This window comes from Trachypithecus francoisi, unplaced genomic scaffold (genome assembly GCF_009764315.1).
Source record: "Trachypithecus francoisi isolate TF-2019V2 unplaced genomic scaffold, Tfra_2.0 Lachesis_group3, whole genome shotgun sequence".
NCBI classification, from domain to species: domain Eukaryota; kingdom Metazoa; phylum Chordata; class Mammalia; order Primates; family Cercopithecidae; genus Trachypithecus; species Trachypithecus francoisi.
This window is the reverse complement of record NW_022681468.1, coordinates 106,171,063-106,196,728: the sequence shown is the minus strand read 5'-3', so window position 1 is coordinate 106,196,728 and position 25,666 is coordinate 106,171,063. Positions and strand designations below refer to the sequence as shown.

Sequence of the window (25,666 nt, the reverse complement as noted above, 5' to 3'; positions counted from 1 at the left end):
GTTACTGTAATTTGGGGTATTTAGATTTTCTGCTATTTTATTTTGTTTTCCTTTTATCACACTTTTTGTCTGGTTTCTCGTTTTTTTAATCCTGCATTTTGTTGAAATGATCATATTTTCTGTCTTTCATTTTATTTTTTTCTTGTGGACTGGAAATAATAACTAATTTCATTCTTCATTTTGTTTGTTTTTGATATGGAGTCTCACTCCATCACCCAGGCTGGAATGCAGTGGCACGATCTTGGCTCACTGCAACCTCCACCTCCTGGATTCAAGAAATTTTCTTGCCTCAGCCTACCAAGTAGCCGGGATTACAAGTGCCTGCCACCATGCCTGGCTAATTTTTTTGTATTTTTAATAGTGATAGGGTTTCACCATGTTGGCCAGGCTGGTCTCAAACCCCTGACCTCAAGTGATCCACACACCTCAGCCTCCCAAAGTGCTGGGATTAAGGGCATGAGCCACCATGCCTGGCCTCTTATTTCATTCTTCTAACACACATATTTAATAAAATTTCACAACTTTATAATTAAATAAATTAAACAAATTTCTTCTCTGTGTCTAGGGTAATAAGTATCTATATCCTTGCCACAAACAAATAAAAGAAACAGAGCCTTGACAAATCTTCACAGAATTTTAGAAGGTTCAAAATATGGTATACTGCCATCTAATTTTAAAAAGTGTAAGTGACATACATGCATATAGATGCTAATTTGCTTATATACACATAAAATATCTCTAAAGGAGACCCAAGAATTAATGACATTGGCTTCCTCTGAGGAGAAACCTACTGATTGGGGAAAGTGGGTGAGAAAGATTTATCAATACTCCTTTATACATTTTGAATTTTGAACTATGTGACATATTACCTGGTCCATTTTTTTCTAAATTTAAAATTGAACTTAACTCCAAGTTTTACTAGTTTCTTTGTTCATCCCTCTTTCTCACATCTCATGTTTTCCTCTTTGTTAGATTCTTGTTTTTGTTGTTATTATTGCTTTGCTAGGTGTACTCTGGATTAATTATTTCAGAGAGAGTCTTGGGTAATAATCTTGTTGTACTTGAACAGGTATTTTTATTTTACTCTCATAGTTGAAACACAGCCAGTGTAGGTGAGTTCAGATTTCTAAATTAAAATTCGTTTTTCTCAGGTCTTAATAGTGTCTCTGTCTTCTGATACAAAGTATTACTAGCAGAAAGTCTGACACCAATTCTATCGTCATAAACAAAGGAGGATAATTTGCTTTTTGTATCATGAGCGTTTTCTGGATATTTCTCCTAATTCTTAACATTCTTAAATTTTAACACAATGTATCAGGGTATGTATATGTTTGTGTTTTCATTCCAATTGATACTCTCTGGACTCTTTTCATCTTAAGATTTGTGTATTTCTCCAGGTCTGCGAGGTTTCCTTCAATTGTTTGATTACTGTATTAGTCCATTTTCACACTGCTATAAAGAACTGCCTGAGACTGGACAATTTATAAAGAAAAGAGGTTTAATTGACTCACAGCTCTACATGGCTGAGGAGGTCTCTGGAAACTTACAAGCATGGCAGAAGAAGAAGCAGGCATGTCATACGTTGGGGCAGGTGAGAGAGAAGAGTGAGCAAAGGAGGAACTTGTCAAACACTTATAAACCCATCAGATCTCATGAGAACTCGCTCACTATCATGAGACCAGCATGGGGGAACCACCCCTGTGATCTAATCACCTCCCACTAGATTCCTCCTTCAACACCTGGGGATTACAATTCAAGATGAGATTTGGGAGGGCACACAAAGCCTAACCATATCAATTATAGTCTTCCTTCCATTCCCTTGTCTCATCTTTCTACTCATAGATATTATCTTAGAATTTTCTCTATCTTCCCCCACACTTCCCATTTCTAAGCCTTTTTACACTGTGCTGGATTTTCCAATTCACCAACATGACCTATACCTGTTTCCACTCTGCTTATCAGTCAATCTATGATTTCATGATCATATTTTTCGTGTACAAAATATCTAATTGTTACTTTCCCATAATGTAATAGTTTCCTTAACATTACATAAGGATAGTAATTTGCTATACTTTAAAATATTCTTCTGTTCCCTTTGGTAGCTCTGTTTCTCTGGGTGTTAACTCTTCTGTTGTGTTTGGTCCTTCTCTTCCAGGGTGAGTATTGTGTCTTGGTTGTCTTCTTCTCTTTGTACTTAAGCATCCGTTTGTTTGACAAAACTGTTTTACTATAGCCTGTGGTGGTCGTGGAGAAGTGGGAGGATTATGGTCTGGTAGAATACGCTGGTAATATATCATCTAGATTGGGGGCTTCCATCTCTCCTAGAGGTCTCTGGCTACCTGGAGCATGGATTATTCTCTGGTCCTTGTGTTCCACTTACCCACCACCTACCTAGGAGAGAATACAATTGTCATGCCCTGCTCAGCTCCAACAGGGCCACATGCCAATTTCTCTCCTCTCACCTCCTTTTTAATTGCTGATTCAGTACTTGGGACTTCTCAGAATGGTTTCCACCACAGAATTCCTCCTGAATATATTCTGGGCTAGCTTCCTATAATCCTATTTATCCATGTATATAAACTGCCCACTTTTTAACCATTAGGAATTTCCCAGAGTTTTTAGTTTGTTGGTACAACTTTGTCTTCTTTTCCAGGGCTATCACAGAGTTGTTCTTTATTCAACTTTGAGGTCATTTCATGAGATCTGCCACATGCGATGAAGTAGATGCAAAATTGTAAGCTGTCATCTTGATCCATAGTCTGTGTCTTGTCTTAAATTCTTAAAAATGCCTAGTATTTTATTTTCTTTGACATGAGGTCTCATTTTTAAATAATAATTATTTAATCATCCAATATTCTATACTCCATGCTGTAGTTAATATTGGAAAGGGGCTAAAGGCCAGAATTAACAGAAAAATCCAGTGTAATCCCACCAAGATTGCTGAGGAATAGAAGACCCACTTTCCTCTGTTTGTGAACACTAGCTTATTACACAGGATGGTATGTTGGATGAACCTGAGGAAAATTTGTACTTATGTTGCTAATTGGTAACATTGAGTATATTAAGTTTAGTCAACTTCTTTTTTTTCCTCCTGTCCTTAGCATGGTTACTGCAGAGCAAACAGGATTATTTTTCCCTTGTTTTCACTGCAGGCTTATCTTTCCCAAATCTCTTCTGTCACGTAATTAGATTCAAGTAGCAGAGACTGGGGCATTTTCAAACTTTATTGGTAGCCTATCTCTAGCCAAAAACTCCTTAAAATTTTATTTTACATGTGTTAAATGTGGGGCTGCCTCTTTTATCACCAGCAGTTAATGGATATCCAACCCCAATTTACTGTACTAAGTGTTTGATCCTGATGGTAGCTCACTTGACAAAAATTGCTCAGTGGCAAAAACAAAAACCAAAACAAACAAAAAAAAACCTTGAAGTTAGTGAGATTACCAAAACAAGCAAAAAAAAAAAGTATGCTTAAGTGTATTAAAAACCACCCACTGATCCCCCAAGATGACCTTATGAATACTTAAAAGGAAATTCTTCATGGAAGAAGCTTCTGGAAAATAATTATTCAGGCTATGAATCTGGGAAAAAGATTAAAGAGACACAACCTTGAAATATTTCCTTTTCAAAATCAAGTACCCCATCTTTGTGGGCTAAGGCTACTTTCTTTCTGAAATCAGTAACTTTTTCCTTGTTAAAATAAGAAACAGTTGTGTTGCTCCTGAGAAACACTGTTAGTTTATTATCTTATGAACCTGTGACTTATGCAACTGATTGTGTTTCTCTCCCAGTTGGCTGCTAGAAAGCTCAGATCAAACCTGTGCCCCTGTAGTAAGTATGGAGAACTCTATGGTGTGAATTTTTATTTTAGTCTTACTCCTGGCTTTATCAGATACCTTTATTCTTCTCTTTGTCACCTACTTCTGGTTTATTTTATTTCTGGTTAAATTTTCTTTTTTCTGATAGACTGCTTTGTTTAATATTAGATATAATTTTTAAAAGTAAATACTCTTATTCTATAAGATTTGCATAGTGAGGCTGCCTGATAGAGTTTTACTATCCATTAGCTACTACAGGTGGCGCTCAGACAACAGTATCTGAAAACTAGTATTGGAGGATCAGGTTCCCTACTTTCTGTTGGTGTTCTAAGAGAGGCTGGATGATCATCTCAAGATGCCATATCAAACATGAGAACCCCAGCCCTTCCCACTAGCAGAGGAGAATCCAGAGAATATATGCTTCCACCATGTGCAAAAATCATTCCCAAGTTGAGAGTGACCTCTGGGGGCAGTCTGGGCATAATGTCCTCTGGGGTCTAAAAGGAAATTAATTCTCCTTAAGCTCCACAACAGTTTATGGTTTGGAGAGAAATGTTCTAATTCCTTTGTGCCTTGAAGACTATTTGCTGAGCATCATCCCTCCCAGAAACGGCTACACCCATGCCTGAACTGGCAGGTGTGAGTGAGCAGGGCAGCTCATCATAAAGCAGGCACACAAGTGCTGGGATGCTGAATAGCTACAGCTATTTGGTCAAGGAACTCCTACATGAACATCTGCAAACACAGGGAACCTGCAGTTCCAACCCTGGCTTTCCCAGCTGTGTCCTGGTAATGCCAATACCAATACAGTGACAACTCGTGGATGAAAATTTAAAACAAAACAGTTAACATGTTTTTGTTTTAGATCATGATTCTTGCCAGTTTCATAAACTATGGAAATAATGTCTACAAATCCAGATTCACATAATAGGTAACTCAATAAAATCCTTACAATTTCACTCTGGTTCTGAAGGCTCAAGAAGAGGGATTTTCTAAATTGCAAAATATTAAATGTTAAAGACTTTTCCCCTTTAAAAAACCCACAAAAATACATCATAAATTGTTGCCATAAAAATTACTATCTGGACTTAATGCCATTATGAGTTCATAGTCTATATTTTACAGCTAAAATGTTTCAAGCTGCAAAGCATCATTATAAAACACAAAAAATAACTTTTGTCTCAGAGACTCACTATTCTGTTTATGCTGAGAGACTCACCACACTTCCCTCCTGTCTGAATACCAATCTTTAATTAAATATCCTCCTGCATTGTCTATTCCTTATATGCCATTCCAGATGTCTATCCAGTGGGAAGGGGTCCCGAGGTCATTTTGTGGTTGTTGTCCAAGTCACTTCCATGCTTTTACTGGGCACTAAGCCAAATAAATTATCTAAGGCATTCAAAGTAGATGTCAAATTTAATAACTTTTTATTCATATGAAATTCAGGATCATGCCCCCTATTTTATGAAACATGAATGCTGTCAACAAACTAGAAGAGATTTTTTAATAAAGTAATTTACCTGTAAATTTAATCAACACCATTTTCTTCAGACAATCAGATAGCTTCCATCAGACAAAGATTAGCAAGTACGGTGCAATCATTTGAAAGATTTGCACTAAAACGCAGCATATTACAGAGGGAGTTGTTTTCCAAACCTCTAGACCCACAAACTTTCTCTGGTGAGCTAAAATGACACTAAATTCCACCCATGTAATGCGCGCAGCCCACAAAAATGCCAAAGGACAATTAACTTAGCACCAGCCCCAGAATTCCAATCACACTGAGAAGATGTGACTCACAGTCACTACCCGACATGGTCAGTACCTAATTTGTAGACACCCATGACTAAGTCTGTCACCCCCAGGAAGAGAACCTTCCTTTCCACTTCTACAGTCTCTTTCAACACCTCTACGATAGTATCACATTAGTATTAGTTTTGTCCATTCATTTCCCCTGCTGGGCTCTGGCCTAGTTGAAAACAGAAACTGTCTTGTTCCTCACTTTATTGCAGAGGGTTGGTGTATAGTAGGTGTTCAACTTGTATTGATTGAATGGATGATTCAGTTCATTTTTGTTTAGGAGGGTTTAAGGAGATATTTTACATTACATTTTCCATTTCACACTTGTGATTACACCCAGACGGTAAATTTAATGAAACGCAGAAAATGGAAATGATGTGGCAGGTTGTAATAAATACCAGCTCAGGAATTCCTTACAAGTGTGTTTCCCCAATACAATGCAGTATTGTGCTCTTTCCAACAGCCATAATTTACCCAGTCCATTCTGACAGATTCTAATGAACCAAATGTCATTTATGACAATATCCATTACCTGTGCTCACTGTAGTCTTGACAGGAATCACATTTGGAGTGACACCATATCCTAAGCTGGTGGTTTCTAAAGAAACATACCCCTTTAACACAAAAAAAGATAAACAGTTAAGTGTGACTTTCTGATGAAAATTCAACCCTGTGTATGAGGTTGAAAGATAATCTAGCATAAATGAGACAAATTCAATAAATTCCATTTCCATGAAATGTTAACAGAATAAAAATAATGGTTTTATGGAATGCAATCAACTAGTTAAGACAGAGCTGAATACTGTTTATACAGTTTCTAATAGAGTTCTAGAGTATTTCTTGTAATCCAAATTCATTAATAAATGTGAAAGCAATAGCCCTGGTATATATCATTGCCCATCATTATTCGACCAGAAATGAATTTTCCGGGAAAATCAAAATTTTAAGAAACACCATTCATTCCAAGCTGTTCCTTTAAATCTCACTTTTACTCGTGTATGTTTTAAACTGACAAAGGAAGCATCTGTTAGGCCAATAAAATATACAGTGTTGACTCACTTATCTGACAGAATGAGGACACTTAGTTATTTTCTAGGTAATAAAGGATGCCCTTCAGTTGTATTATTTTTAGCTTAACTCTTTTTAAATGGAAAATACACATTACAGACTGGAAATAAGGTACCTAGAAAATAATGTAAACCCTTCTGAGTACTCAGAATCATTTTCTGGAACACCAATTACTATCAAAACCATGGGTTTGTTGTGATTCTCTTTTAGTAAAAGCTGTACATATGTAAGAGGTACAACATGCTTTGATATACATATGCATAGTGAAATGATTACTAGAGTCAAGCAAATTAACATATCCATCTCCTCACATGGTGACTTTTGTGTATGTGTGGTGAAATGTACTCTCATAGCAAATTTCCAGTATATAATACAGCATTATTAACTATAATCATTTATAACTGCAACTTGTACCCTTTAACCAACATCTCCTCTCCATTCCAGGCCCTGGTAACCATAGTTCTACTCTCTGTTGCTATATAATCTTTAGATTTCACGTATAAGTGAGATCATGCAGTATTTTTATTTCTGTGTCTGGCTTATTCCACTTAGCATAATGTCCTCCAGGTCCATTCATGTTGTTGCAAATGGCAGGATTTCCTTCTTTTTTAAGGTTGAATAATATAATATAATAATATAATAATTCATAAATAATAATGTAGTTATATATGTATGTAAATGTGTATGTACATCACATTTTCTTTATCCATTCATCTATCAATGGACACTTAAGTTATTGCCATATCTTGGCTATTGAGTATAACACTGCAATGAACAGGGTGCAGATACCTCTTCAAGACAATGATTTTACTTCCTTTGGATATGTACCTAGAATCATGAGTGCTAGATTATATGGTAATTCTATTTTTAAACTTTTGAAGAACCTCCATACTGTTTTCTAAAATAGCTACACTAATTTACATTCCCACCAACAGCATAGAAGAATTCCTTTTCTTCACACTCTCACCAACACTTATTATCTCTTGTCTATTTGATAACAGACATCCTAACAGATATGAGATGTTTTGTCATTGTGGTTTTTATTTGCATTTTCCTGATGATTAGTGATTCTGAGCACCTTTTTATATACCTGTTGGCCACTTGTATGTCTTCTTTTGAGAAATGTCATTTGCCCATTTTTTAATCCAGTTAGTTGGAAGCATCACACTTCCTACTATACTTCCTGATTTCAAATTATCTTACAAAGATAGAGTAATCAAAACAGTATGGTACTGGCATAAAAACAAACACACAAACCAATGGAACCAAAGAGTGAGTCCATAAATAAACCCATACAGATATGGCCAACTAATTTTCAACAAGGGGGCCAAGAATACACAATGAGGAAAGGGTAGTCTCTTCAATAAATGGTGTTTGGAAAACTGAAAAGCCACATTTGAAAGAAGGAAATTGAACCCTCATCTTACACCATACCCAAAAATCAACTCAAAATGCTTTAAAGACTTAAATGTAAGACCTAAAGCCACTGTAAAACTCTTAGAAGAAAACAGAGGGGAAAGCTTTTTGATACTAGCATTGGCAAGAATTTTTCAAATATGACACCAAAGCCTCAGGCAACAAAAGTGAAAATAAACAAGTGAGACTGCATTAAACTAAAAAGCTTCTGCATGGCAAAGAAAACAATCAACAGAATGAAAAGGCAACCTACATATTAGGAGAAAATATTTGCAAACCATATATCTGAGAAAGGATTAACATCCAAAATATATAAGAAATTCACACAAATCAACAGCAAAAAAAAAAAATTGTTGTGATTCTAAATGCTCCTAACCATTATACTTTTTGGGTGCTTGAGGTTGGTTTTGCTTTGTTATAAAACTGTTATGGCTTCTTTTACCCTATTCTCCATTCCATCATCTGACCTCCCTTTTTAACCTCTTTCCACTCAGAGCAACCTGAGCACCACTCCAAGGAGGATCCTCTAGCTTTAACCCTTACTGGTTCACCATCCCAGGTTTGGAATTTTGTTTCAGATTCAGCCCTGCAGAGTTTATTCCTATAGTTCCTCCACCTGTAAAATCCATTGGTTTGGTATACCCTAGGAGGCCAGTGCTCCTGGCCTCATCCACTAGCACCTTCTCTGGGCAATCATATTCGTGAGTGATCCAGTATCTTCTATAATGTTCCATGTTTATTCTTAAGCATCAGGTTTTTAACTTCAGTTTTTAGATGTTATCCATCTAAAGATAAAAATGAGGACCTCCAGGTCAGATAGCACTCCACTTTGTTGCCTGTTCTCTGACAATTCTGTCCCTGAATCGTCACCCTGAGTGGTCTTCTTAAAACTGAGATCCACAGAGGTATAGTTTTTATACCCAATGATTTTCCCAAGGTGGTACTTCTACAAGTCTGCTAGAGCCACAGGGTTATTGGGCTTGGGGTGCCCAATAAAGCAAATATGTCTGCAGTGACCAAAGACTTACATCACAATACCCAAGTCCCATCAAATACTTAGAAAGCCTTCCCAATAAGGATGGGTACACACAAACCCAGACTGAGAAGACTACAATAAATATCCAACTCTTCAATGCCCAGATACAGACAAACATCCACAAGCATCAATACCATCCAGGAAATCATGACCTTACCAAACAAACTAAATAAGGCACCAGTGACCAATTCTGGAGTGACAGAGATATGTGACCTTTCAAACAGAGAATTCAAAATAGCTGTTTTGAAGAAACTCAATGAAATCCAAAATAACACAAGAGAAGGAATTCAGAATTCTATCAGATAAAACTAACAAAGAGATTGACATAATTTAAAAGAATGAAGCAGAAGTTCTGGAGCTGAAAAATGCAACTGACAAATAGAAGAATGCATCAGAATCTCTTAACAGCAGAACTGAGCAAGCAGAGGAAAGAATTAGTGAACCTGAAGACAGGCTATTTGAAAATACAGAGTCAGAGGAGACAAAAGAAAAAAAATTAACAATAACGACATATGCCTATAGGTTCAAAAAATAGCCTCAACAGGGGATATCTAAGAGTTATTGGTATTTAAGAGTAGGTAGAGAGAAAGATTGGGGTAGAAAGTTTACTCAAAAGGATAATAACAGAGAATTTTCCAAACCTACAGAAAAAATATCAGTATTCAAGTACAAGAAGCTTATAGAACACCAAGCAGATTTAACCCAAAGAAGCCTACCACAAAGCATTTATAATCAAACTCCCAAAGGTTAAGAATAAAGAAAGGATCCTAAAAGCAGCAAGAGAAAGAAACAGCACATAATGGAGCCCCAATACATCTGGCAGTAGACTCCTCAGTGGAAAATTTACAGGCCAGGAAACAGTAACATGACATATGTAAACTGCTGAAGGAGAAAAAAAAAACCCTTTATCCTAGAACAGTATATCCAGCAAAAATACCCTTTAAACATGAAGGAGAAATAAGGACTTCCCAGACAAACAAAAACAGAGAGATTTCATCAACACCAGACTTGTCCTACAAGAAACGCTAAAGGGCATTCTTTAACCTGAAAGAAAAAGACTTTAATGAGCAATAAAAAATCATCTGAGATATAAAACTCACCAGTAATAGTAGCTACACAGAAAAACAGAGAATATTATACCACTGTAATTGTGGGTGCATGAACTACTCAAATCTTGAGTAGAAAGATTAAAAGATGAACCTATCAAAAATAATAACTAGAACTTTTCAGGACATACCCCGTATAATAAGATATAAATAGAAACAAAAAGTTTAAAAGCAGGAGGGTGTAGATTAAGTGTAGAATTTATATTAGTTTTCTCTTTGCTTGTTAGTTTGTTTATACAATCAGTGTTAAGTTGTCATCAGTTCAAAATAATGAGTTACCAGATAGTATTTGTAAGCCTCATGATAACCTCAAATCAAAAAACATACAACAGATATATAAAAATTAAAAACAAGAAATTATAACATACCACCAGAGAAAATCACCCTCACTAAAAAGAAAACAGGAAGGGGGTGGGGAACGAGGAGAAGACCAGAAAACAAATAACAAAATGGCAGAAGTCCAAACTTATAAATAATAACATTGAATGTAAATGAACTAAACACTCCAATCAAAAGACATAGAGTGGCTAAATGAATAAAAAAATAAGACTCGATGATGTGTTGCCTACAAAAACACACTTCACCTATAAAGACACACATAGACTGAAAAAAAGAGATGAAAAAAGATATTCTATGTCAATGGAAACCAAGAAAGAGCAGGGGTAGCTGTACTTAAACAAAATATATTTCAAGACAAAACCTATAAAAAAGACACAAAGAAGGTCATTATATGATGATAAAGAGGTCAAAACACCAAGAGGATATAACAATTATAAATATGTATGCACCCAACACTGGATCACACAGATAAATAAAGCAAATAGTATTACAGCTAAAAACAGACATAGGTTCCAATACAATTATAGTTGGAGACTTCAGCACCCCACTTCCAGCATTGGATAGATCATCCAGAAGAAAATAAGCAAAGAAACACTGGACCTAATCTGCACTATAGATGAAATGAACCTAATAGATATTTATAGAACATTTCATCCAATGGCTGCAGAATACACATTCTTCTCCTCAGCAAATGGCTCGTTCTCAAGGATAGACCACATGTTAGGCCAAAAACAAGTCTTCAAAAAAATTTAAATTGAAATCATATCAAATATCTTCTCTGACCACAATGGAATAGAACTAGAAATCAATAACAAGAGGAATTTTAGAAACTATGCAAGCACATGGAAATTAAACAATATGCTTCTGAATGACCAGTAGGTCAATGAAGAAATTAAGGAGGAAATTAAAAATGAAAATGGAAACACAACATACCAAAACTGATGTAATACAGCGGAAGTAGTACTAATAAATTTACAGCAATAAACACCAAAACAAAAAAGTGGAAAGCTCTAAATAAACAACCTAATGATGCATCTTAAAGAACTAGAAAAGCAAGAGAAAACAAACCCAAAATTAGCAGAAGAAATGAAATAATAAACATCAGAGCACAAATAAGTGAAATTAACACAAAAAATACCAAAAAAATCAATGAAACAAAAAGCTGATTTTTGAAAAGATAAACAAAATCAACAAACCCTTAACCAGACAAAGAAAAAAAAAAAAGACTCAAACAAAATCAGAGATAAATAAGGAGACATTATAAGAGACACCAAAGAAATTTGAAAGATAATTAGTGACTGTTACCAGCAACTATATGCCAATACATTGAAAAAACTAGAAAAAAAATGGATAAATTCCTAGACACATACAACCTATCAAGAGTGAACCAAGAATAAATTCAAGACCTGAACAGACCAATAACAGGTAATGTGATTGAAACCACAATTATAAGGCTCCTAATAAAGAAAAGCCCAAGATCCAATGACTTCACTACTGAATTCTCCCAAACATTTAAACAAGAACTAATACTAATCCTACTCAAACTATTCTGAAAAATCAAGGAGAGAATACTTCCAGACTCATTCTCTGAGGTCAGTATTACCCTGATAGTAAAACCAAAGGCACATCAAAAAAAAGAAAACTACAGGCCAATATCCCTGACTAACACTGATGCATAAATCCTCAACAAAATACTAGCAAACTGAAATCAACAATAAATTAGAAAGATCATTCATCATGACCTAGTGGGATTTATCCTAGGGATGCAAGGATGGTTTAACATGCAAATCAATGTGATACATCATATCAACAGAATGAAGGACAAAAACTATATGATCATTTCAATTGATGCTGGAAAAGCATTTAATAAAATTCAATATCCCTTCATGATAAAAATAAAACTTAAAAAATTAGATATAGGAGGAACATACATCATAATGAAAGCCATATATAACAGACCCACAGCTAGTATCATACTGCATGACAAAAAATTGCAAGCCTTTCCTCTAAGATCAACAACAAGACAAGGATGCTCAGTTTCACCACTGTTATTCAACATAGTACTGGAATTCCTAGCTACAGCAATCAGACACAGAAATAAATAAAGGGCATCCAAATTGGAAAGGAAGAAGTAAAATTATCCATGTTTTCAGATGACATGATCTTATATTTGGAAAAACCTAAAGATACCACAAAATATCTATTAGAACTGACAAATCCGGTAAAGTTGCAGGACACAAAGTCAGCATACAAAAATCAGTAACATTTCCATATGCCAATAGCAAACTATCTGAAAAAGGAATCAAGAAAGCAGTCCCATTCACAATACCTACAAATAAAATAAAATACCTAGAAATAAACTTAACCAAATAAATGAAATACTTCTACAATGAAAACTATGAAACGTTGATGCAAGAAATTGAAGAGGACACACCAAAAAAATGAAAAGATATTCCATATTCATGGGTCGGAAGAATCAATATCATTAAAATGTCCATAATACCAAAAGTCATCTACAGATTAAATGCTATCCATATCAAAATACCAATGACATTCTTCACAGAAAGAGAAAAAATAATACTAAAATTTATATGGAACCACAAAAGAAACAGAATTGCCAAAGCTTTTCTGACCAAAAATAAGAAAACTGGAGGAATCACATTACCTGACTTCAAATTATACTACAGAGCTGTAGTAACCAAAACATCATGGTACTGCCATAAAAAACAGACATATAGACCAACGGAATAGAGAATCCAGATATAAATGCATACATCTACAGTGAACTCATTTTCAACAAAAGTGCCAATAACATACACTGGGGAAAGGAGAGTCTCTTCAATAAATGATGCTGGGAATACTGGATGTCCATATGCAGAAGAATAAAACTAGACACTCATCTCTTGTCATACACAAAAATCAAATCAAAATGGATTAAATTTTTAAGTCTAAGACCTCAAACTATGAAACTACTAAAAGAAAACATTGGCAAAATTCTTCCGGATATTGGACTGGGCAAAGATTTCTTGAGTAATACCCCACAAGTGCAGGTAACCAAAGCAAAAGAAGACAAGTGGGATCACATAAAGTTAAAAAAGCCTGTGGTCCCACCTACTAGAGAGGCTGAGATGAGAGGATTGCTAGAGTCCAAACAGGCATATGAAAAGGTACTCAGGATTACTGATCTTCAGAGAAATGTAAATCAAAACTACAATGAGATAACATCTCACTCCAGTTAAGATGACTTTTATCCAAAGGACAAGCAATAATGAATGATGGCAAGAATGTGGAGAAAGGGGAACCCTCATACACTGTTGGTGGGAATGTAAATTAGCACAACCACTATGGAGAAGAGTATGGAGGTTCCTCAAAAAACTAAAAATAGAACTATCATATGTTCCAGCAATCCCACTGCTAGATATATAACCAAAAGAAAGGAAATCAGTATATTGAAGAGATATCTGCCCTCCCATGTTTTTTATGGCACTATTCACAATCGCTAAGAATTGGAAGCAACATAAAGGTCCACAAACAGATGAATGCATAAAAAAAAAATATGATGCAGATACACGATGGAGTACTCTTCAGCCATAAAAAAAGAATGAGATTCTGTAATTTGCAATGACATTGATGAAACTGGAGGTCATTATGTTAAGTGAAATAAACCAGGTACAGAAAGACAAACTTCACATGTTCTCAGTTATTTGTGGAAGCTAAAGAAAATTAAAACAACTGAACTCATGGGGATACACAGTAGAATGGTGCTTACCAATGGCTAGGAAGTATAGTGGTGGTGGGGGAAGTGGGGATGGCTAATGAGTACAAAAATATAGTTATAAAATGAACAAGATCTAGTATCTGGTAGCACTACAGGGTGACTAGAGTCAACAATAATTTACTATACATTTTAAAAGAACTGAGAGTGTAATTTGATTGAACACAAAGAAAGGATAAACGCCTGATGTGATGGATACCCTATTTACCCTGATGTGATTATTGTGCATTGCATGCCTGATTCAAAATATCTCACATATCCCATAAATATATACATCTACTAGGTACCCCACAAATGTTAAAAATAAATGAATAGGCCAGGTATGGTGGCTCACACCTGTAACCACAGCACTTTGGGAGGCCGAGACAGGCAGATCAAGAGGTCAGGAGATCGAGACCACCCTGGGCAACATGGTGAAACTCCGTCTCTACTAAAAACACAAAAATTAGCTGGGTGTGGTGGCATGTGCCTGTAATCCCAGCTACTCGGCAGGCTGAGGTGGGAGAATCACTTGAACCCAAGAGGTGGAGAATGCAGTGAGCTGAGACTGCACCATTGCACTCCAGCCTGGCGACAGAGTGAGACTCTGTCTCAAAAAAATAAAAATAAAAATAAAAATAAATAAATGAATAAATAAAATTTAAAAATTAAAAAAAAACAAGAAGGGAAATCAGAACCAGAAGTAGAAAAAAGTGGACACTATTAAACAAGTGTTGAGCCTCAGATGTCCATTCCTCCAATCCCTTCTTTGTATTAAAATTACCTTCAAAATATCTTAATTGTTAATTAAGTATTGTTAATCCCTTCCCAAGTACTTCTTCGTCACTACATAGAAAGAAAATTTTAATCATATTTTAATGATCAAAGTATTATATGCCCATTTGTAGTAATCCTGGAGAATATATTTAAAAGAAAATTTAAAACACTCCTAATTCCACAACCCAGTGATAACCACTGTTATCATTTTTGCTTTTTCATGAGGTTTTTCTTTCTGTTCACATATAAATAAAATTGTAGATTTGCTATGTGATTCTGTGACCTGATCTTTTAACTTAATGATATCATGTTAGCATTTCCTGTTATTTCAAATGTACAAGCATAATAAAAATTAGTAATATTCCATCTCAGAAATCTCATAATTTACTTAGCCATTCCCTTATGGTTTAACATTTAGATTGTTTCTGGTTGTCAAGTATTATAAAAAATAATATCAATGTATTTTTGCAGGAAGCATTCTTTTTACTTCGAATATTCCCTTGGGAAATTCCCTGAAACAGTATTTGCTGAGTCAAAAACTAAAGATATTTCTTAGGTTCTTAATATGAAGGGGTGGCCTACCCCTCCACACCTGTGGGCGTTTCTCGTTAGGTGGAACGAGAGACTTGAGAAAAGAAATGAGACACAGAGACAAAGTATAGAGAAAGAAAAAGTGGGCCCAGGGAACCGGCACTCAGCATACAGAGGACCCACGCCAGCACCGGTGTCTGAGTTCCCTTAGTATTTATTGATAATTATCTTTACCATCTTAAAGAAAAGGAAGTGGCAGGATAATATGATCATTGTAGGGAGAAAATCAGAAGTAAGACATATGAATAAAGATCTCTGTGACATGAATAAGTTTAAGGAAAAGTGCTGTGCCTTGATATGCATATGTAAACATCTCCATAAAACTTTTTAGTGCATAAAGAGCAGCATTGGGCTAGGAAGTCCCGCCTTTCGCCCTAAGGCGGTTTTCTCCTTTCTCAGTAAACAGAACATACAATCAGGTTTTTTTTTTTTTTTTTTTTTTTTGAGATGGAGTCTCGCGCTGTCACCCAGGCTGGAGTGCTGTGGCCGGATCTCAGCTCACTGCAAGCTCCGCCTCCCGGGTTCACGCCATTCTCCTGCCTCAGCCTCCCGAGTAGCTGGGACTACAGGCGCCGCCACCTCGCCCGGCTAGTTTTTTGTAGTTTTTAGTAGAGACGGGGTTTCACCGTGTTAGTCATTTTATACCGAGATGTTCCATTGCCCAGGGACGGGCAGGAGACAGATGCTTTTCTCTATCTCAACTGCCAACAATCGCCAAGAGGCCTTCTTTCCTTTTGTACTAGTCCTCCTCAGCACAGACCCTTCACGGGTGTCAGGCTGGGGGACGATCTGGTCTTTCCCTTCCCACGAGGCCATATTTCAGACTATCACATAGGGAGAAACCTTGGACAATACCTAGCTTTCCTAGGCAGAGGTCCCTGCAACCTTTGGCAGTGTACGTGTCCCTGGGTACTTGAGATTAAGAGAATGGTGATGACTGTTAACCAGCAAGCTGCCTTCAGGCACTTGTTTAACAAAGCACACCCTGCACAGCCCAAAATCCTTTAAGCCTTGAGTCACCACAGCACATGTCTCTTGCAAGGACAAAGTTGGGGGTAGGGTCACAGATTAACAGCATCTCAAATACAGAACAAAATGGAGTTTCTTATGTCTACTTCTTTCTATATAGACACAGTAACAGTCTGATCTTTCCTTCTTTTTCCCACATTAATACACGCTGCAAAACTGCTTATCAAAAGCACTGCACTTAGCAGTATTCAACAGCACAATATAAACTTGATCTCTGCCCATCACCATCACTAGCACTGGGTTTGCAAACTTCTTTTTTTGAAAGTTAATTGCTGGAGGTGAGGGATTGCTATTTAGTCATTGCTTGGGTTTATATTTTATTGATTAGAAATAAAGTTGAATCTGTCCACATGATTATTAACCAGTCACTTGCTTTTCTACTAGTATTTTCCTTTACCTATTCATCTATTAGTATTTTCCTTTACCTATTCATCTATCTCTTTTTTGTCCATTTGAAAACTCTTTTACATAGTACTTTACAAAATTTGTATTACATGTTATTTTACTTTAACTTCTCATTTGAATGTTTTTCAACAAGTATTCATTTAAGCCTTCTATGTAGTTAAATCCATCAATACATTTTACTTTCCATTCATTTGAAGCTTCTCCCTCAGAAATTTGAGGAGCATTTACTTTCATGTTATTTTTATGTTTTTATGGTTTAATTTTTATTTAACTCTTCAATCCATCTGGAATTTACAATTACATATGTTACAAATTACATGTTAAAAATTTAAATTAACTTTTTCTAAATTAACCAACTGTTCCAACACCACTTACTGAATATATTGTTTACATTTATTAAAAGAATGTGAGGTCCTCTCAGTATAGACTGTAATTACATGATAATTTCTGAAATGAATACTGTTGTTTTTGTTATCGTCTACATAATGTGTAACTATATTTTTGATTTCCTCTTGCATGAATAATTTCTTCAAGAGAGTGTTTTAAAATTTGTAATGTTTATAGGTTTTGATTCAAACCTCCTTACTTGACATTTATTTGAACTACTCAGACTCAGAGGATATGGCCTATAACAATTTCTATATCATAATTTTTTTCTGTTTCTACATTTCCTAAATTCTAACTTGAGGCTGTTAGGCAGGAATCTAGACCCAACATGGCGGCATTATCCGGTGTAGCAGGCCTTTTGTTAAAGACTCCCTTCACCCTTGTACACACCCACAGACTTACATGCGTCAGAGTTCCCGCTGAGCAACCACACTCCCCCATGACCTGCAGCTCACCTGCATTCCACAAGTTTGTAGACAGCAGTTTCAGTTAACAGTTTCCAAAGACCCCTTCCTCATGACCCTTACTCAACTTCTGCCCTAGTAGTTTCAAGACCCCCAGGCCCTGTTTGCACAACCAGCTTCCCTACCTCTCAGGCTATAAAAATCCCCTAGCCTCCTCCCTCAGCACGACTTCCTCGGCCCATGCCTTTGGACCAAGGAACCTCACCCGCAAGCCCTAATGAAAGGCTATTCTCACTGCCATTTGCCTTGTGTCTTCATTCCCGGTTCGCCTCCAGCCTCAGTTTACCTTTACAGCAGCTTCCTATCTTTTTTCATTTTTTGAAATCAAAATGCAATACATCTTACAATTGACACATATTTAATGAGAGCTTTGATTTTTTTTCACAAAAGCTTTTAGTAAATCAAAGCTGTCTTATAGCACTTACTGAATTTCCTCTCTTCCGTTTATCTCCTCTCTTTTGTGAGTACTTACATTGGATGTCTGAGATCTGTCCAACATAATTACAGTCTCCTCATTTTATTTTATTTCCCTGTCCTTATCCTCTGTAACTGAACTTTTCTGAATTCGTTTTCACTAATCTGATTCTCTGCTAAATCCAGAATGCTTGACATCTCCTCCCTCTTGATTTTATTTGGAAACTATGCCTTTCATCTTTTTTTATCTTTGCTCATCTCAGCCTGTCCTGCCTCATGAGTTTAAAGCAGTTTCGTAAAGGCAATGTCCTCTTAAAAACGTAAATCTGCGGCCAGGCCCAGTGGCTCACGCCTGTAATCCCAGCACTTTGAGAGGCTGAGGCAGACAGATCATGAGGTCAGGAGTTCAAGACCAGCCTGGCCAACATGGTGAAACCCTGTCTCTACTAAAAATAAAAAATTAGCTGGTTGTGGTGGTGTGCACCTGTAGTCCCAGCTACTCAGGAGGCTGAGGCAGGAGAATCACTTGAACTCAGGAGGCGGAGGTTGCAGTGAGCCAAGATGGAGCCACTGCACCCCAGCTTGGGCAACGGAGCAAGACTCCATCCCAAAAACACACAAACAAACAAAAAACACATAAATCTGCTAGTGTCTTGTGTTTCCTAGGTTTCTTGTAGTAAATCTACTTCAGAAGAAGGCAACATCTAAGAGTGTTTAGAGAACGGAGGTCCCCTTCTCTCAAATGATGGAACATGTACTAGGCTCCGTGATATACTGTTTATACTTCTTTAAAGTTGTTAATCTATGTAGAATTGGATTATAACTGAGTATGAGTCGAACAGGGGGCTCTCAGAGACCCTCTGGGAAAGCTACTTTGTTCGCCCAAATCCTTTACTAAGAGGCTTCTGAGTCTGAAGCATCAGAGTTCTCCCTGTGTGCAGATGGTACAATGTAACTGTGAGGTCCAAGACCACTCAATGCTCATGAATGATAAGACATGCCAGGTATTTAATGAGATTGCTGATGAACTCTGGTTGTTTAAAATAAGGTTCCCTGTGCCATGTGGCAAGAGTCAGGCCTAACAGACAGATATCAAGTCATGGCAAAATCACATCTGGCAGAGAAAATGGAACTCCAGGGTAACTTCCTATAGTTCTGCCAAACTGCTCCGATCCCAGGTAGGGCCAATTTTGTTAACTTAAAAAGTATATATGCTGCTTCTAAATAAAATATAACAAAAAATAAAAAATTGCTGAGCTACACAGAAAAAAGATTTCCCATACTCATCATCTGAACCTGAGGAAGAATAAAATGTCTTGTGCATTTATTTTTTAGACTTCTTATTCAAGTATTTTACAATAAAATTTGGCAAGTTTAATGAAATATTTTTTAACATAAAAACCATGAGTGGAATAATTTAAGGTTTAAAACTAAGAAAAAATATGCTTTAAAACATTTTAAAGGTTTGCCCCAAGTTCATGGCATTATAAATCCATGTCTTAAAATGAGTTGAATTGGGGACATTTATTATATATTATAAAAGCACTATCCTGTAATGGGGCAGGAAATAAAGCTGCTTCAAGTTAGAACACAAAATAGACCCAACTTGTAAAATATGCTAATGGTAACACAGTTTCACCGCCAACAGCAGGGCATACTCTCTGTCATTAAAATATTTTAGAACTTAACATGGCTATTCAGAGTGTAATGCCCACTGACACATCCTAACCTTTGTGTGTGCTGAAAATTCACAAAACCTTTTGTCACCAACCTCTAAATCAATATTTCTCAAACTGTTCTGGTGTCAGAATGTGTGAAGTATCACGGGGATGCTTTTACAAAGTCTCATGGAATACTCAAAAATTAAACTTTAAATTACTGCACACAAAAGTTTGGACTTAATTGAATATGATTATATATCTTATTTTAATGTGGCAATGAGGTCAGGGACCAAACATTTAAGAAATATCTAATAACGTTTAATTGTAAAATGCTTTTCTGCTCATTAATTTTTTCTTGTGAATTTGATATTTTTGAAATTGCATTATTTAATTTTAGATATGCAATGTAGTATGGCAAAAAAGTGAACATGTTTTCTCTCTTTATTTATTTATTTATTTTCTTTTACAAGACAGAGTCTCTCTCTGTCACCCAGGCTGGAGTGCAGTGGTGTGTCTTGGCTCACTGCAACGTCTGCCTCCCGGATTCAAGTGATTCTCCTGCCTCAGCCTCCTGAGTAGCTGGGATTACAGGCATAAGCCACCATGTCCAGCTAATTTTTGTATTTTTAGTAGAGATGGGGTTTTGCCATGTTGGTCAGGCTGGTCTCAAGCTCCTAGCCTCAAGTTATCTGCCCGCCTCGGCCTCCCAAAGCACTGGGATTACAGGTATGAGTCACTGCAACAGGCCAAACATGTTTCCTCTTGAAAAAGACCTGGGTATGAAATTGGCTTTGTCATTGACTGATTGTGTCCTGGTGAGGCTGTTAGCTCCTCCAAGCCACAACTTCCTTATTAATAATATGGAATGACACTATCCAATTCACAGCAAAGTTGATTTTCATTTTTGTTTTGTTGTTGTTGTTACTTTTATCTTTTACCTTTTACTATGCAAGATTTCAAATACACATAAAGGTAGACAGAAAAGTCTAATGAACCCCAAGTACCCATAGCCCAGCCCCACAATCAGCAGCCCAAGTCCAATCTTATTCTACTACTCACCCACACCCATTATACAAAACGTCATTTAACCAGTAAATATTTTCACGTGTATTCATAAAATACACTTTTTAACATATTCCCAATACCATTTTCACGCCTTAGAAATTAGGAGTTGACAAGAAAATATTAATTTTCCAATTTTCTTACAAATGTCATAAATAGTGTTGTTGTAGGTTTTTTGTCTGTTTATTTGTTCATTTAAATAAAGATCCGGCCGGGCGCGGTGGCTCAAGCCTGTAATCGCAGCACTTCGGAAGGCCGAGACGGGTGGATCACGAGATCAGAAGATCGAGACCATCCTGGCTGACCCGGTGAAACTCCGTCTCTACTAAAAAATACAAAAAACTAGCCGGGCGAGGAGGCGGGCGCCTGTAGTCCCAGCTAGGCTGGAGGCTGAGGCAGGAGAATGGCATGAACCCGGGAGGCGGAGCTTGCAGTGAGCCGAGATCCGGCCACCGCACTCCAGCCCGGGGGACAGATCGAGACTCCGTCTCAAAAAATAAATAAATAAATAAATATCCAAATAAGGGCCACGCCTTGCAGTTGGTGGATACATCTTTAAAGTCTCACTTAATCTTTTTGATTCTCTATCTAGTTTTCTTTTTCCTTTGCAATTTATTTGTTGAAGAAACTGAATTGTTTGTCCTGTAAAGTTTCCCACTGTCTGGATTTTGGTGGTAGCAAACCCATGACTTAGTTTAATGTGTTTCCTTGTACACTGTAATTCTCATAAATAGGTGGTTAGATCTAGAGCCTCAATTTTGGGGAGGCCAAGAAGCATCATAGAAGGCAAGAATCCTACACGGGTAGTACTGGACTCTTCCATCAAGAGATGTATACCGTTTGGCTGTCTCTCTTTTTGCAACTTTATTGGCTTTGATATTCAATGCATCTATCAGTTCATTAGGGCTGCAAAATGATGACATTATCATTCTATTGTCCCTTCTTTATTTATTGACTGAAATATTTCTGTAAAGACAAATTCTCCTCATCTAGTGTTTGGTTATCCACTGATATCATTCATATAGAAAAGGTAGTATAAATATCTGGGTTTTTTCCTTCTATTTGTTTTCAATGTAATGAGTTGATTCCTGAGCACCCAGCAACACCGACTAATGTGTTTTAGTATTACTATTAACTTAGAGATATAAACATAGTTGACATGCTTAAGTCCTTTGCAGCTTTTGCTTTTATTGATGCTCAAATTTTGTCCCAATTTCTTCTTTTTTTTTTTTAGATGGAGTCTCACTCTGTCACCCAGGTTAGGATGCAGTGGCAGGATCTCAGCTCACTGCAACCTCTGCCTCCCAGGTTCAAGCAATTCTTCTGTAGCTGGGATTATATAGCCTTGCACCAACACACCTGGCTAATTTTTGTATTTCTAGTAGAGATGAGGTTTCACCATGTCGGCTAGGCTGGTCTCCAACTCCTGACCTCAAGTGATCTGCCCGCCTCAGCATCTCAAAATTCTGGGATTGCCCATGGGAGCCACCGCACCTGGTCTCAAACTGTCCCAATTTCTGCTTATAAAAGTGTTGACAAGTTTATTCCTGGGTCCTTCTGATGAGACTCTAGTAGTCTTGACAGCTTCCTGACTACCTGTTAATTACATAATGTTCCAGGCTAATTTTGCATATTTTTACCCAGAATAAGTAATTTTGCCATGGAATCCTGGTTCCTTTTAAATGGGACATGGTGTTGAGAGACCATGACCTGGGCATTTGATCATTGATATTAAGTTGGCCATTTGCTCATTGTTATTAGACCTTTTAAGTGAAGGGATCTGGAAAATATGTCCTGGTTTTGTTTTGTTTAAGATAAAAGACCTCAGGAGCTTTTACAGATACTTACAATTCAATTTTAGGACTATAAAGTTTTCACTTAATTTCGTCTTTTTTCTCTGTCTCCTTCTTCCCATATCAAGAAAATGGATTTTCAAGATTACCAGAATAAAAATCCAAATGATCACATTTGTATTATTCATTTGCTTTGTCTCACATCACCCACACAGCAGTCTCATAACAGCAAGTCCAATCTACCATCAACAATAAGGTCATTGCAAAAAGTTTTAAATCTCATTTTTAGTTCTTTTATCCTTGGATATACTGACCTTCAGTGAAATTCATGTGTATTAAAGTCAACTAGAATAATTATTCTCTATGCGGTTAACATCACCAACAGGAATCACAGGTTTTTTGCTTTTATTATTTTATTTTTTATTCTTAGGGATTGTTCTTTAAAAATCTAATTTTATTTTGCAAATATATAAAATATTTGCATGATCCCAAAGCCAAATGTATAAGTATATACAGAGAAGCAACATCCTTGTACAGAGGCCATGCTAATCTTCTCTGTATTGTTAATTTTAATATACGTGCTGCTGAAGCAAACACAGAGGAGCAGAAGAGTAAACTAATTCTAAGGCACATGGCACATCTCATACAGTTCTTATACATGCAGGTTGCTTAATAAAGGGCAACTGTAATCTTGGTCTTCAAAAAGAAAAAGCTCCTCTTCTCTAGTTTCAAAATTGAAATTGCAGTAATTACTTTGGATACAATTCTATTTCACATCACAATATCACACACCCAGAATGATGCCACATTACAGAGATTCAATCAACATTTGTTGAGGGATTGATGGAATGAATGACTACTCCTTCAAACTACTGCTACTATCAGCTCAGGTGTCAGTCTCCATGCAAGGTATTATACTTTTTCATGAGAACCATGTCTTCAGAATCAGGTTTTTAAATAGAGCATAGCTTTATTTAATGTATATTTACAGTATATCATAGCTCTATTTCATACATATATATCATATAGTATATTTACAGTATATCATAGCTCTATTTCATACATATATATCTTAATGCAGTGTAAACCTAATGCAAAAGCAAAATTCTTAGTTAAAAATCTTGCCTTTTCCCAATTATAAAGGAAAATTTACCCAATCATTTTGAAATGTAACATTTAAAAACCTGTTAGCATTAAATCCCAGAGGGAAGGGATTAAGAGAAGGATTCATCCAAATGGACTAGGAACACTATTCCTTGTTGGTGACCTGCCACGTGGAAAGAGTTGAGAATTGGAAGCAAGCAGCCAGGGTCCAAAACAAAGAACAGTCTGATTCTCCAAACAAGCCTTTGGACTAACAGTATTTGGAAGAGAGACTATTACTTCCTCATAGTTGTAAGAAGAGAGTGAAAAATAGAAATAATTACAAACACACACACACAGAGAGAAGAAATAAAGATAGGCTCTTTATTATCACAAAGAATAACATTTTTTAAGAATTTATTTTCTTTCTTGCTTTTTTTTTTTTTTTTTTTTGAGACGGAGTTTCACTCTTGTTGCCCAGGCTGGCACACTCTCGGCTCACTGAAAACCTCTGCCTCCCAGGTTCAAGCAATTCTCCTGCCTTAACCTACTGAGTAGCTGCGATTAGAGGCGCCTGCCACCATGCCTAGCTTTTTTTTTTTTTTTTTTTTGGTAGAGACAGGGTTTCACTATGTTGGCCAGGCTGGTCTCAAACTCCTGACCTCAGGTGATTTTTCTAACGTTGGCCTCCCAAAGTGCTGAGGTTACAGGCATGAGCCACCGCGCCCAGCCTAAGAATTTATTTCTTAAAGCAAACTCAGAAATAAAAACATAATTAGAATTTCTTCAAGTCTTGTCACTCCTGGAAGTAGATCTTCTAGCTATTCTATGTCCATGGGAATTACAGCAAAGTTATGCAGATTTGCTCTAGAATTGTTCTGACTGCGGCACGATAAGACATCCACGTCAATAATTACAAACCCAGATGAATCCTCAGGGCCGTAAGCAAAGATGAGTGACTATTTCAAAGAGCAGGAAGAAACTCTGTTAGGCTAATAAGGACTTCACTGAAAACCACCTGGAAGAGATGGCACTAAGCTGGACATTGCAGAAAACACAGACATTCAACAAAGAGCTTTGCACGCCCTTGGCACAGGCAAAGATCAGAAGGGGGAAGGCATGGAGTCCAGTCTGGCCAGAGCACAGGGCACACAAAGAGAAATGGGGGATAAGGAAAGAGGAGTAACCCAGGGCCAAGCTGTGCAGGGGCTTTAATACCAGTCAGCAGTTGGCCTATTTCAGAGTAGGAAACAAGGACCTATTTAAGGTTTTTGACAAGGGATATAATCTTCAACAAACATATGCTCGTTGTGCATTTACTATGTGCCAGGCTGCGGAGTACAATCTGGAGCTATAGTGATGAGAAAACATAGTCCCTGCCCCTAGGGGCTCAAAGCCTGGTGGAAAAAACAGGAGGAAATGTTCAGTGCTGGGTACAGAGGCGAAGGAATTAATATGAGAATCTCAAAGAGGATGAGAGAAGACTTGGAGAAAGTACTCAATTAGTCAAATCCAGCTCTGGGAAGGGAGGTGTAAGTTATATATGTTAATTTCCACATAATCCAAATGTATTCATGTATGTAGCCATGTATTATTAACTTTTAGAAATAGAAACCTGTCCAAAATAATCATGCATGTATGCATGTGCAGAATGATGAAC

The 25,666-nt window shown here is 36.7% G+C and overlaps 1 protein-coding gene and 1 pseudogene across 7 annotated transcripts in view; both read right to left on the bottom strand.

The window, feature by feature from the left end:
• Nucleotides 1-25,666, bottom strand: part of ADAMTSL3 (ADAMTS like 3) — a 417,185-nt gene that overhangs the window by 331,988 nt on the left and 59,531 nt on the right. The gene's annotated exons all lie outside the window — the stretch shown is intronic.
• LOC117071685 lies at nucleotides 23,420-23,520 on the bottom strand (annotated as a pseudogene).